Source organism: Perissodus microlepis, chromosome 19 (assembly GCF_051167445.1).
Source record: "Perissodus microlepis isolate ML-2025 ecotype Zambia chromosome 19, ASM5116744v1, whole genome shotgun sequence".
NCBI lineage: Eukaryota > Metazoa > Chordata > Actinopteri > Cichliformes > Cichlidae > Perissodus > Perissodus microlepis.
The window spans coordinates 23,125,358-23,140,483 of NC_140479.1; the positions used below are offsets into that span (position 1 = coordinate 23,125,358).

Consider the following 15,126-nt stretch of genomic DNA (forward strand, 5'->3'; position numbering starts at 1 on the left):
AGATATCTTGCAGAGGGATGCAGCAGTCTCAAAATTGCAAAGCTTCTGAAGCGTGATCATCGAACAATCAAGCGTTTCATTCAAAATAGTCAACAGGGTCGCAAGAAGCGCGTGGAAAAACCAAGGTGCAAAATAACTGCCCATGAACTGAGAAAAGTCAAGCGTGCAGCTGCCAAGATGCCACTTGCCACCAGTTTGGCCATATTTCAGAGCTGCAACATCACTGGAGTGCCCAAAAGCACAAGGTGTGCAATACTCAGAGACATGGCCAAGGTGAGAAAGGCTGAAAGACGACCACCACTGAACAAGACACACAAGCTGAAACGTCAAGACTGGGCCAAGAAATATCTCAAGACTGATTTTTCTAAGGTTTTATGGACTGATGAAATGAGAGTGAGTCTTGATGGGCCAGATGGATGGGCCCGTGGCTGGATTGGTAAAGGGCAGAGAGCTCCAGTCCGACTCAGACGCCAGCAAGGTGGAGGTGGAGTACTGGTTTGGGCTGGTATCATCAAAGATGAGCTTGTGGGGCCTTTTCGGGTTGAGGATGGAGTCAAACTCAACTCCCACTCCTACTGCCAGTTTCTGGAAGACACCTTCTTCAAGCAGTGGTACAGGAAGAAGTCTGCATCCTTCAAGAAAAACATGATTTTCATGCAGGACAATGCTCCATCACACGCGTCCAAGTACTCCACAGCGTGGCTGGCAAGAAAGGGTATAAAAGAAGAAAAACTAATGACATGGCCTCCTTGTTCACCTGATCTGAACCCCATTGAGAACCTGTGGTCCATCATCAAATGTGAGATTTACAAGGAGGGAAAACAGTACACCTCTCTGAACAGTGTCTGGGAGGCTGTGGTTGCTGCTGCACGCAATGTTGATGGTGAACAGATCAAAACACTGACAGAATCCATGGATGGCAGGCTTTTGAGTGTCCTTGCAAAGAAAGGTGGCTATATTGGTCGCTGATTTGTTTTCGTTTTGTTTTTGAATGTCAGAAACGTATATTTGTGAATGTGGAGATGTTATATTGGTTTCACTGGTAAAAATAAATCATTGAAATGGGTATATATTTGTTTTTTGTTAAGTTGCCTAATAATTATGCACAGTAATAGTCACCTGCACACACAGATATCCCCCTAAAATAGCTAAAACTAAAAACAAACTAAAAACTACTTCCAAAAACATTCAGCTTTGATATTAATGAGTTTTTTGGGTTCATTGAGAACATGGTTGTTGTTCAATAATAAAATTATTCCTCAAAAATACAACTTGCCTAATAATTCTGCACTCCCTGTAAATATATATCTATATCTATATCTATATATGTATATATATATATATACCTGACCTGCAAACATAAAAAAAATGGGTGCATAAAGAGTAGGTGTTTTTCTCAACCTGTGTGGGCTGCACATGTGGAGAAGCATGCATATGTAGAGGCACAAACCCATGCAACATCTGCATCACCGAGCAACACACAGAAAAATGAAACATATACATGTATGTATATATATATATATATATATATATATATATATATAGAGAGAGAGAGAGAGAGAGAGAGAGAGAGAGAGATTTAAAAACATAACCCACACAGTTCACTCCAAGGACCACACAGTCCTTGGAGTAACTGGCACTAGAGGACACTGAAGGAGCTTCATGTTGATTTGTGGTGCCAGAAAATGACTAGAAAGTGTGGAAAGAAGAGGAGGTTAACCCGCGGTATGTTGATAGTTTTCTGTGTCTACTTCAGGACATATTACAGTAGCTGACAAGGAAAGTGACAGATGGTAGAAAATTCATTCCTATAAATTAAAGGCATCCAAATGGTTAGTTTTACCAGGCTGCGTAGCAGCTTCATAAAACTGGTTTAAAAGCAAATTCTGACTTTTGTTCTCTCCTCATTTCTGCACAAAATAAACTTTATCAACACGCAGACAGTCTTCGCACCAGTAATATAATGTACGTGACCCTTTGAAAGTGGAACAGGACGAGTGTAAATCTGGGACACCTTAGATGCCCTTCATTGAAAGCTGGCCTAAAAAAAATAACATGGTGCAGAGATTATCAGAATGCAAATGTTATAGGATGCTGTAGGAGGAACACTGAGACTGAGAAAACTGTTGGTATATTCGAATTTTGTGAAGTGCACTGGTAGCACCTGTGCCTGGCTATAAAGACAAGCTAATGTCCTGTGAATATAAATAATTTACCATACTTTAATATATACTCCAGCCTTGCTAGTACCAGAGTGGATCCACTTTTGCTTTCAGAACTAACTGAATTTGTGGCACTGATTCAGTAGGGTGTCAGAAACATTCCTCAGAGAGTCTGGTATATATTTCCGTGGTAGTGTCACACACTTGGTTTGTCGATTGCACATCAATGACATAACACTGATATAAAGCAGGATGGCTCGATGCTTTCATGTTGTTTATACCAAAGTTTGATCCTACCCTGTGAATGATGCAGCAGAGGCTGAAACTCGCCAGATCAGGCAACACTTTTCCAATCTTCAATCAATTTCCCAATTTTGGTCAGCCCAAGTAAATTATAGTCTCAGTTTCCTGTCCTTAGCTCACATACCACACAGTGTAATCTTCTAAATACTTTGTAAAAATTATTATTTGCGCTACTGTTGCCTTTCTATCAGCTCAAAGCAGTCTGGCCACAACAATGAGGCATAATATTGGGACCACCAGCCTAATATTGTGTTGGTCCCCCTTTTGCTGCCAAAACAGGCCTGACTCATGGGCTCCACTCGACCCCCGAAGGTATGCTGTCGTATACGGCAGAAAGATGTTAGTAACAGATCCTTTAAGTCTTGTAAGTTGGGGAGTGGAGCCCCCATAGTCCACAGACTTGCTTGTTCAGCACATCCCATAGACGCTCAATTGGAATGAGATCTGGGGAATTTTGAGGTCAAGTCAACACCTCAAGTACATTATTGTCCTCCTCAAACCATTCTTGAACCATTTTTGCTTTGTGGCAGGGCTCATTATCCTGCTAAAAGAGGCTATCAGAGAATAATGTTTCCATGAAAGGGTGCACTTGGTCTGCAACAATGCTTAGAAAGGTTGCACGTGTCACAGTAACATCCACATGGATGGCAGGATCCAAGGCTTCCCAGCAGAATATTGCCCAAAGTTTCACAATGCCTCTGCACGCTTGTCTTTTTCCCACAGTGCATCCTGGTGCCAAGAGTTCCCCAGGTAAGCTACACACATCCACATGTTGTAAAACATGCTTCATGAGATCAGGCCACCTTCTTTCATTGCTCCATGGTCCAGTTCTGATGCTCACATGTCCATTGTTGGTGGTTTTGGTAGTGGACAGATGGGACCCTGACTGGTCTGTAGCCCTATACACAACAAACTGCAATACTCTGTGCATTCTGACATCGTTCTATCAGAACCAGCAGTAACTTTTTGGGCAATTTGAACTACAAAAGCTTGCATCTTGGATCAGTAAGCCTTGGCCACCCATGACCCTGTCACTGGTTCCTCACCATTCCTCTTTTTGACCACTTTTGATAAGTACTGACTAATGCAGACCAGGAACGTAAAACAAAAGCTATAGTTTTGGAGAAGCTCTGACCCAGTCATCCAACCATCACAATTTGGCCCTTGTCAAAAGGATAAAATGTTCACTTGCTCCCTAATGTATCCCACCCACTAACAGGTGCCAGGATGAAGAGATAATCAGTGTTATTCACTTTACCCATTACTTTGGGCATTTAAAAAAAAATGAAATAAATAAAATTGTCTAGATAATTGTAACAACAGTATAATTTGCAGTGTGTGTGTGTGTGTGTGTGTGTGTGTGTGTGCGTGCGTTACAGACACACAGAGAGAGTGCAAGAGGAAGTACTAAAGCTGGATTTCATATCACCTGACGGTGGCAAACAGGAGTGCTTTTATCTTTATCTTTTGTGTTAGACTGTGTATATGAGTCATAAAAGTAAAGGGGTAGTGATTCACCAGAGGTTAGGATCAACGATCCATCCAGGAGACAACAGCGGATGTTTGATACTGAAGAGGACAACATGAAAGCCTATAGTAGGTTTAGTCTTCCTATAGTGACAAAAATGGATGAGGCAAAAAAAGCAAAGAGAGCCAAAGATAGACCATAGCACCAAATACTAAAGTATAACCTAATACTATGGGAAACATGACAGAGAATACAAATAGCAATGTACAGGGAAACAATGTTTACGTTACACCTAATTAAAAAAAAATGATTTTTTTCGTGTTACTTTATGTGACTCCTGATTTACTGAATTCAGACTTTGTGATGCTGCTTTGTTACAGACATATTCATCCAAAAGCTGCAATCCCTTTTTTTCTTATTACACTATTGCTTGTCATTTTGTTTACTCTTCATTGTTTTTTTCTTCATTGTTGTCTCTCAACACATGCCTATAATGTTCATAAAGTTTTTTTTTTTTTTTAAATGGTCACGTTGTGGTGTGTTTAAAAATAGCAGAAAAATAAACTTTTTGACAGTAAAACAATGGTTTCGGAGTGCGCCTAAAAAGGAGCGGTAACGGTTAGTTGGTGAGTAAACCCAGACAGCTGTAGCTCTCACAGAGATGGCATATCGATTTTATTGTCAATTAAACTGGATGGATCCATAGAGCATTGCAGAACCCCAGAAAATATGTGTGTAAGCCTATTTGTAAGTAAAAGGATCAGTATAGTCTGACATCTTGACTATCTAATTTAGAAGAAGTTTTGAGCAAAACTTGAGTAACATTTCTAACGGGAAGATGGTGTCAATTAACACATTTTCAGCTGCCTTAAATATTTTAGGGATGAGCTGACAATACTGTGTTCAGGATGCAGTTACACAGCTCAGGTGTGTATCAAATGCCAAATGCAACATTTGCCTGCAGTCTTATAATATTATCATTAAACTTAAAAAAATCTGCAAAAACATTTCTTTAAATATCAAAATGACATTAACGCAATTAAATCTTCAGTCTTATTCCAGGTTTATATCCCCATATCTGTTTGCTTTTAAAGGTCAAATACTAAGTTGTAGTCATAAGTGGTGTCTTGTATAAGGAAAAAATGCTGTCCCTGTCTCAAAAAATGTCCCTTAGCCCAATACTCTATCACTATTTCCCCTGATTTCTGTGTGGTTTATTCATAATAAGGCTCCAAATGAAAAACTGTCTTAAACATGCAATCTTATGGAGTTGATTTTAGCCTCAGGAGTGCCACCTGTTCATGAGAAGGTGTGTTTGTGTGTTTTCATCATTATATTAATGCCGTATAAGATTATCCATTCTGCTGTGTTTGTGGTGAAATTTCAGTCACGTGTTAGCAAAAAATTAAAAAAGAATATGTCTGTGAAGGTTCTCAGACATCCAGGTCATCGTTGTCTAAGGAGCTTGAAAAGAAAAACGTCTGGACTTCTTTAAGTATTCTTGAAGACGTTTCACCTCTCATCCAAGAAGCTTCTTCAGCTCTAAGCACAATTGGTGGAGACTCCTAGATCTGAAGCCCTATGGAGTGTCCCTATCTACCTAATCACATGAGCCAAGGTGTGAAAACGGGTGTGGGTCACAATCAGCCAAGGTTTTGGGTGAACCCACTGTGAAACCTAGCCCCACCCTATCATGTGATTTATTGAGGTCGAATGGCCCAGGATGTGAGTGGGCGTTAAGGCGTTTGTTTATATTATTTGTTTATATTTGGCTGCATGTCTTTACCTCCTTGAACTTTTGCATTTCGCATATGCACATGAAAGGAAGAGCACTCCTCTTTGCCATTTCATCTGCACACAGAATATGATACCTAATGATTAAGTCTGCAGCTGCATGAAAGGAAGAGCTTGAATGGAAGGGGGTTGCAAAGCAGCTTGCAGCAGACGAGCAACTGTGGGAAGGCTAAAGCATCTTTAAAAGGATACATTTGGATACGTTGAAGGCTATCAGCTGAGCTGGACTTTGTGGAATACGTGAATTAACATAAATGCTAATGTGACCCATTTTTTGTGTTACTTGGGAATTAAGACAGGGGTGGGAAATTAATTTGCCATTCCCAAGGTGCAACATTACAACTTGGATTGGGCCACATCACCAGAAGCACAATTCCCCTTTGGGGTTGCATCAGGAGGAGCATCTCTGTGTAAGCTACCCACTGGGGTGATCACTTGTGGCAAGTGAGCAGCTGAAAGAAGTCAAAGGTAAGCTTCTTCCAGCTGATTCTGGACCGCTATGACATTTTGTTTGTATCTAAGTGAAAATTCAAAGTACAAGAAAACTTGGAAATTCTCTTAAATTATGCATGTCACCTATATCTGTTTGGATCTATTCTATTAGATTGGTTTGGACGTATAAATAAATTTAAAGCATTCAGTCTGCCCTTGTTGTTGTATTTCTGCATTTTACAGTATAAATTATTAACATGCAAAAATGAATTTTCCCTGTAGAAGCCATTATTATTATTTGAGCTATTATAGTCATATTATGGCTTGAATATCATTAAAATCTTTTTATTATAGCAAGTAACTACTAATATTTAAACTTTTCTGGTCCTCCTCCTACCCTAAATTGTCGTTTTTAAATTCCAAGCACAAGGAAAATTTTAAGTGAACCTTAAAAACTGTTTTTCTACAGTGTATTATTTTACACTTGTTTGACATTTTTAACTCAGAAGCTTTCAGTCAGCAAATTACAGGCTCTGAGATAATGTGAGCTAACTATTTCCCTGAGCTGCCTTGAAGTAACGGAAATAGACATCTTTCAAGAAGTAGACCATCTTGAAACACTGACCACTAATGGCCTGATAGGTTGCTGCTGTGAGAGCAGGGAGTGCAGCTTTCTGTGAAATCAAACATGACCCCTGCAGTCATTTTCATAGCAAGTGACAAATTCTCATGGTTTAAAATTACAGCTTTCATCTGGAGGGCCCAACCCTAGGAATCAGCTCTAATTATACCGACAGCCTGACTGCAGATTAGTTGAAGGAGGAGGGATACAGCAATGAAAAAAATACAAGGACGGGAAATAAGGAGAAGAAAGGGACTAAAAAGAAAGTGAGGAAAGCAAAAGAGTCAAGACCAGAAAATATTTGAAATCAAGGGCCTGGAAAGAGAGCCAGGAAAACAGACTGAAAACAGACATAAACTTTGGGTGACTGAGGTTAGAAATCATCATGAAAAAAAAAACAAAACTTGAACAACATTGCAAGGCCTGAGTGGTGGGTTGTCTCTGCTGCTGGAAAAATGATGTGGAAAACGATAAACAGAAAAAGAGGACAGACTGACAGAGGCGTGTCATTTCCTGAGTGAAAAAAATCTCACACTGATTGCGTTCCCTTTCAAATAATCTCGCCGGTAAATCCAGCAGGATTACCAGTGATACAGCATTAATGTTCTGGGTTGCTTTAATTCCAGTGTAAAGCGAAAACCCAGCAGCATGAAAACTAACAAGAGGATTTAATGAAAGAAGCGACCCGTACCATGAAATGAAGACTGACTTAGAATAACTTCTATCTGTAGAAGTGAAAATTGATTTTTTCAGCATAGTTTAACAAACTGCACTGTTTCTTCTAACTTCCATTTGGCTGTTTTCATGTTTTGACACTTGAGGAACTGAAATAGAAAGCTAACACGACACGTAAACTCAAAACAAGACTCATATTCGATCCTGGAGTTGATAAATCAAAGTAGTACGGAAGAATATCTGAATAAATGTGGACATGTGTCTGTTAGGTCAGCCAATATGTGAAAAAGAAAGTTTTCACAGCTCTCTGTGCAGTCATGTGAAACACTAAGTATACCAGTCATGCTTCGGAATTAGGAATTAAGAGGTTAAGTAGTAGCATTGTGCTGCTAGTAACATGCACTGTATTTTTTAATTATCAGCAAGTGTGACCACCTCTGTAAAGGCACAAGTTTTTTGCAGCTTGGTAGTTTGGACCGTTCAGGTTTGTGCCACAATCTTCACAGGAGTGGATATCAAAGCTAATTTATCCCAAGGTCAGACCGTGTAATACTCAGAGAAACTAAAAACAAAAACAAAAAGAGTGTTACATTTGAGACTCTACAGGCCCCAGTTAGTATGTTAAATGTTAAAGGTCATGACGGCACAATTAGAAAGACACTAAAAAAGCATAGCTTTGTTTGGAAAACCTCGCCTCTCTAAAAAGAACATGGCAGTATGGCTTAGCTTTGCAAAGCTGCCTCTGAATATACCACAAGACCTCTGGAACAATATCTTTTGGACAGGTTGGACTAAAGTGGAGATGTTTGGTCATAGTATACTGCACCATGTTTAGCAAAAAATAAACACACCTTATACCGTATAACGATTCTCAAGCACGGTGGCGGAGGGGGTGATGATTTGGGCTTGTTTTGCAGCCACAGGACCCAGATTCTTTGCAGTGCCTAAATCAAACAAGAACTCATCTGTACAGCAAAATATTCTAGAGTCAAATATGAGGAAATCTGTCCAACAGCTAAAGCTTAGCCAAAACTGGGTCACGCAACAGGACAATGCCATGCACAAACAAAACAATTAAGGTGCTGCAATGTTTGAGTTAAAGTTCAGAGTTCAGGATAATTACGATGCTGTGATGGGATCTCAAGAGAGCTGTGCATAACTGAATGACTGCAAACCTCAATGAACTGAAGCAATTTCAAAAGACTGAGAAAGTCATACAGAAAAAGTTGTTGGTGCTAAAGGTGGTTCTGCAAGCTACTGATTAATGAGATGTACTTAGCTTATGACAGGACTGTATAGAGTCCTATGAAAACTTTTTTTTTCTCACAAAATGTTTGGGTGAGTGGTCCTGATATATTCGAATATCGAAAACTGCATGTTTTCATAAATGACATCCTCAGCGGACCACTGTCCTCTGGACTGCTGACAGCGTGTTCACAACTTTTTTCATCATAGGTCATCAGCAGTCCATTTCAGCCTGAAACTGTCTGAGTGCAGTTCATTCAACCTTTTGCTGCATGCTACGATCAGTGACTTGTTCTCTCCTTTTGGACTTAATGAGCGGAAGCATGAACAGAAGTGTAATGTATGTAACCTTCATTGTGTGACCGCCATTTTTGTTTAACTAAACTCAGTATAAGAATGTGAAGCTATTTCGGTGCTGTGAAGAGATATATTCTAAAACACTTCTTCAGCAGAGAATCAGAGAGGAGAAACACACAGATTTTCTTGCTAGCAAGGGCAGCCTCCAGAGCTCACACACCAAGAGTGAGGCTCCAAGATTCGCACTGAGGACTGCCCTGGTCTTTATTTATATGGTTCAGTGGGCGTTGTTCCATACATTGGAATGTGGAGGTGGATATGTGTGTGTGTGTGTGTGTGTGTGTGTGTGTGTGTGTGTGTGTGTGTGTGTGTGTGTGTGTGCGTGTGTGTGTGTAGGTGTCTGTGTGTGTGTGTGTGTCCCATAAACGACTTCCCTTAACCTGCTGGTCTGGAAAATCCAACAGTTCATCTATGTGTAAAAAAGGCACTTAGACTAAAACTGACATAGCTACGTTAATCCTACCGTAAAACAATAAGACAAGGTACGACCTTTCCCATGCTCCTAGGATGTGGGGGTGCATGCCAGAACACCCTGGAAAGTACACAACGTTGTTACAGACTTCCTAGGATGAGACATTCTTTCAATATGCCACCAACTATATACTTCTAAACACAAATGATTACATGCAGTATTCTACCATATGCGAACTTATATCATTAAAGATTATACTGACTACTAAGTACAATTTTCCATTGACAGGTGCTCATGCAGTAACATGCAACACTAGCTCTGCACTTCAGCCTCACTTTTTTTTAAACTATTACTGCAGTAGTATTAATAAAGGTATTATAAGAGTAAGGGTCTTTTAATGATGGCATGTTTTTTTCCAAGAGTTCTTACAATTCAAGGTTTCTAATACTATATACCTTCCAGGCAAATCACAGAACTCAAATATGAAATGTTTCAATTTTACCCTTTAGCTTGAATGCCGACTGTGAGCTGGCACGTTTTATCTAACAAAGTCTACTCATTTTTCTTCTTAGAGATCAACACCTGATTTTGACTTGTGGGTCTGTTTCTTTAAACTTTTCACAGCTTTTAAAAACATAGTTTGTAGTTAGAATACTGCAGCAGCTCACTCACCACCTTACATTGTTGTCTTATTTACTGCAAAACAATCAGATAACGTGATCTCTCAAACCAATCAGCTGCTTTACTAAATCAGACAGTTTGTCTGAGTAATTTTTTCCATCAGATAAAAATGTTTCCTATAACACCTCTATGACACTTAGATTACTGTGCTTACAACATGCTGACTCACTTTGCATATTTATGTATCTGATGACAGTTCCTACAGCTTTCCCACCTGATCTGTTCTCTGTTTTGTGTTACTAATAAAATATAATTAAACTAGTAGTTTAATTATATGTAATATTTCACTTTTGAGCGGTTTGCTGGTAATTCAGCGATAATATATAGCTGATATTAAATATCTGCTAAATATAGCCTATATTTGTGCATGTGCGTGTGCATGCGTGTGTTTTTTAATAACATTTCCACCCTAGTGTAATCGAGCCCTCTTTGACAAGCAGCACTCCCTGTTTCTGTCATCAAGACTGCTGTGATGGCCTTTCCACCGATCACAGCTGAAATTTAATTTTTTATTACGAGATTTAATACCTCACTAAAATCTTTCCCCATAAGTTTTGTTTGTCTCAAGTCTTATACCTGTCATATTACTCACGTATTTTATCTAGCCTTGTGTTATTTATTTTTCTTGTTGTTTTTTAACAGGCACCATGATGGTGTGGTGGTTAGTACAGTCACCCAGTACCAAACTGCGTACCAGTTTGAATCCAGTCCGGGGCCTTCTGTGTAGTTCTTACATGTTCTCCCACTGTCCGAGCAGGCTCTCTCTGGGTAATCTAACCCCAATGCATGTGGGGTTAGATTGGGTGTAGGTGTAAATGTGATTATGAAAGGTTGTCTGTCTCTGTGTTACAGCCCTGAGTCCGTTAATGCGTTCTGTAAAACACCTTTGTAACTATTTTTTGAAAAGTGCTATACAATTAAAGCTTTATCATTGTGTTACTATAGTTTTTATTTCTGCTATTGTCGGCTTTTGATAATAAAAGGCAATAAAGCACTGTGCAGCCTTGTGATTGACAAGTTGCTACATTCGCAGTAAGGTACACCGCTCTCCTTTTATATACAGTCGATGGACTCGCACAGTGACAAATTCATTATGCTTAGAGCATTAATGCATTGGTCTGTAAGTTATGCTCCACTGAGACCTGCTATCAGACTGACTGATCGTGTCTCACAGAGCTTGGGAAATACACTCTATCTGCCAGTAGTTAGCTCTCCTTTATGTCAGAAGCTACTTAATGACTAAGGCATGAGGGCTCATCCTGAGATGAGATGGATGAGTGATAGCACAGACAGTCAGTAGCAGTCATTACATTGGCACTGACAGTTCTTTGGTAGAGAAGCAATAATCAAATGAATATAGCTTCCCCTGACATTTGCAGGAGTTTTAGCAAAAATATGTTCTCAGGATGGAGTGCTTTAGAGCCAAATGGTGAACTCTTCTTCACAGACACTGCTTGCTTCACCATCTGCTTAGCTGTAATGCTGCTAGTCAGCCAGCACTTGTGCTGCACAGTACAGTGGACTGCAGAACAAACTATGTAAGGATGACACTATGCTCCCAGTGTTTTTGTGTCTTGGAAAAGTACATGTTGGGACAATAAAGTTTGCATTATATTACATACTAAAATTGTGAACCATAGCTCTATAGTTCTCAAATGTTCAGCTCTGGGAAGCAGCTGAAGTAGTTACCTTCAGGTGTTTACTCACATGCACTGGAAGACTCAGTCATTTACTTCATTACTGTGCTTTGCTGTCCATATCTTTTGGTAATCCCTGTGCCAGAAAGAAGAAGCTGAGAGAAATAAGCTGTTGGCGTCTCACTGGGTTCCTCTCTACTGACTTTCATTTCATTATATAATTCTAGATTTTACAGTTAAACATTTAATAAGGTTTGTCTCTCTTAGTTACCATTACTACACCTTTACATTCTTTCACAGCAAATATAAAGTTAACACTGAAGGTGGTGGACCATTCACCTCGTGATCTCAGAGGTAGACAAAGACAGAGTTCTCATTTGTATCCAGTGGCCATATCAAATGACATGTACTGGTTTCATCAGCTCTAGTTTTAGCTAATGATGCTCCAAGAGCTAGATAAAAATGTGCATGGATGATTTTTAAGCTAACACATATTTATACAGTAACACGGATGGTTGCATATGAGATGTTTTGCTAAAGTTTAAAGCTGCATGTTAAATGCCAAAGCAGATGCCCACCCCGCTCTTCTATCCTGTGTTATACATGAAAAGACAATATTCATCAAAATGCCACTATAAGCTAAAAAAAGGGGGGATATTTACTTCCCACAATAAATATTCAACCTGAAACTGACACACAAAACAAACAACGTTCACTTAAGTAGTCATACCTCACAATATATTATAGCTCAATATTTTATAGGTGAAAAATTAATGTGACTCCAACAAGTGAGGTATAAAGCAACCAGTGATTCTTGAATTTCTATATTCTCTAAATGTAAGAGGAGATTAAACATCTGCACTCGTGCAACATGAACTGATAAAGCAGAATTTTATATGATGCCTAAAAAACTGCAAATGAGTTGTCTGTGCCCGTCTGTGCTCGTCTCCTGCCTGAAATAATAGGAGAAAAATCTTTTATCATAATACGGTAATGCTACTCATTTAAAAATATAATAACCTTCAATTTTTTCTGTTTTTCTATTCAGTGTTATTAAGCAATGTCTGGTTATAAATAGATGGTGGATTCAGTTCTTCATGTTCAGTCACACCCTGATAGTTAAGGTGTATGTGCACCGATGAGTCTGTGTGTGTCTCCTGGTGTGTGTGTGTCACATTTCTGCTTGACTGTGAGGGGATGGGGGAGAAAATGGTGTGAGAGTGAACGCGAGAGTGGAAACTCCACATGTGTGAGAGTGTCTCTCTGTGGTGAAATGGGGCTACATTCTGTGCTGAAAGACACATTTCATCAGAACGCTGTGGTGGTGAATCTCTTTCATTCTGCTTATCATCTCTCACATCAGTGTTCTAATAAAAGGGGGGGGGGGGGGGGGACTGCAACAGAGCACACAGGTCTATTTTTCCAACTTCAAATTGACTAATTGACTTTGCTGCTCACTAATCCACCTTAACAGTTGTTAAGGTGGAAATTCATTTAAATGTCTTGCTCAAACCTTCTACAGATACCAAAGTACAACATGTTTTCAAATGTGTCCCCATATGCAGCTTATGCTCTGTAATACATGAGATCTGTAGGTTTGAGCCTCGTACTTAAGAAGCTTTAAAGAGCGTTCTAAATAAATAAATAAATGAAGTCAGGTCCAGCAAATATATGCTACCATTGTTTAAAAAGAATAACTGCAACATCAATGATATTTATTAGGGAGCTAAAAGGTCTTTGGGGTTTTCTTGATTTCCCTGAACAAAACTGTGTTTTTTGCCTTTAAACGCTACAACAACCTTCAGCTGAGACCGACAAGATCAGGCTTACTCGCCCTGTGAATCCGTTTTTGGCACACTGGAGCTTCATGCAGGTTCATGCAGGTTTTCTACATGTGCGTTTTGTTTTTTGTTCTTTTCTCATCTCACATCTCTTACGTCTTATCGCTCATGTTAAGATCGCATTGGTTTCTCAAAGGGACTTCTATATTTAGTCTATAGCATATTGTTGCCTTATTGTAGCCTACTTTAAATTTCTTCATTTCCTACCGTGTCGCTTAAAATAATCCTAAAGGGACGTAAACTGCGCCAGTGACCTTATCACACTTCATCGTATCTTTTGTATATATTATTTTAGAATTCTCCGCTGAGCTGTTGAATTTTTATTGCGTACACCCTTTTACTTGTGTCTTTGTGTTAGTTCTTTTTGTACTTAAAAACATAAACTTTACTAGATGTCTTTGAATCATCGGCTTTGCGCACTCAGATCCATGCGTATTGGTAACAAACAGTCACCGCTCTACCCAGAGGTTATTAAAGAAAGAAAGAAAGAAAGAAAGAAAGAAAGAAAGAAAGACAATAAAACGTACCGTGAATGTTCTCCGTCTGTTGATATTCAGTCTTTCTTTTTTGAAGCAAAGAATAAAAGCTATCCCGGAATGTCTTTGGAGGCGTCCTTTATTTACGCACGTCCAGTACAAACAGTCGGAACTCAGACTCGTTATACTAAAAGTGCATCTGCTTCTGTAGATGTTGCTGCTGTGTGCGCTGAGGTTCCTTCAACTCTTATCTGAAAGGCAGATCCTTCGTGTGGGTATAAACACAGTTAAGGCGGTCGTGTGGTCAGCGTTCAAATCTGATATTTGACACTTTCTCACACTTTCAACGACTTCTTCACAGTCACTGGCAAAGCTGCTCTCTTTTTTTATTACCAGAGTTAAATCCCCACTATGTCTGAAAAGTGTGAAAACTGCTGTACCGGCGAACCTTCGTTGTATGCGCAAGGATGCAGATCGTTGTGGGGTGTCTCCAGTAATTATTAACCCCCCCGGTGGAAGACAAGGGGACTTCCTGGAGCTGATGCGAACGATTCTCCACCGGGAAGATTAGAGAAACGCCAACAAGTTGCATTCAAACCTGCGTTTTAAGAAGGTTTAGTTGAGACTGGCTGCATGGCTGCACTGAGAGCGAATTTACCCGCTGCAAGCACAGGCGCGTTTCCAAGTAATTAGACAGTCCGCCCCGTTAGTGTTACAGCATTGGCTAGAGGTGCTCCAGACCTGGTGTAGGGTCCAAGACGGCATCACAGAGTAAACAATATTACTTTGAAGAAAATAAAGAGAAAATTAAGGAAATAACGCGGTTTTCTCCACATGTGGGCTAAATTAAAGACTCACATTTCCACCAAGCTCTTTAAGGACTAAAATTGTAAGAGTCATTCTTATATGCTGGCATTCCAGTTGCATGTATTGCCTTAATCAAAATTTGATGATTTTTAAAGCTCTGTGCAAGACTGATGCAGCATGCGTTGGCCTCCCGCTTTATAATGAAAATGTAACC

The 15,126-nt window shown here is 39.6% G+C and overlaps 1 protein-coding gene across 1 annotated transcript in view; it reads right to left on the bottom strand.

Moving 5' to 3' along the window:
* The window catches only part of htr1d (5-hydroxytryptamine (serotonin) receptor 1D, G protein-coupled), a 29,072-nt gene extending 14,232 nt beyond the window's left edge, over positions 1-14,840 (bottom strand). Inside the window, exon 1 of the mRNA XM_084914742.1 lies at positions 14,157-14,840. The gene's annotated coding sequence lies outside the window, so the exon portion shown is untranslated. The remainder of the gene's footprint in view (positions 1-14,156) is intronic.
* Positions 14,841-15,126: the final 286 nt, after the last annotated feature.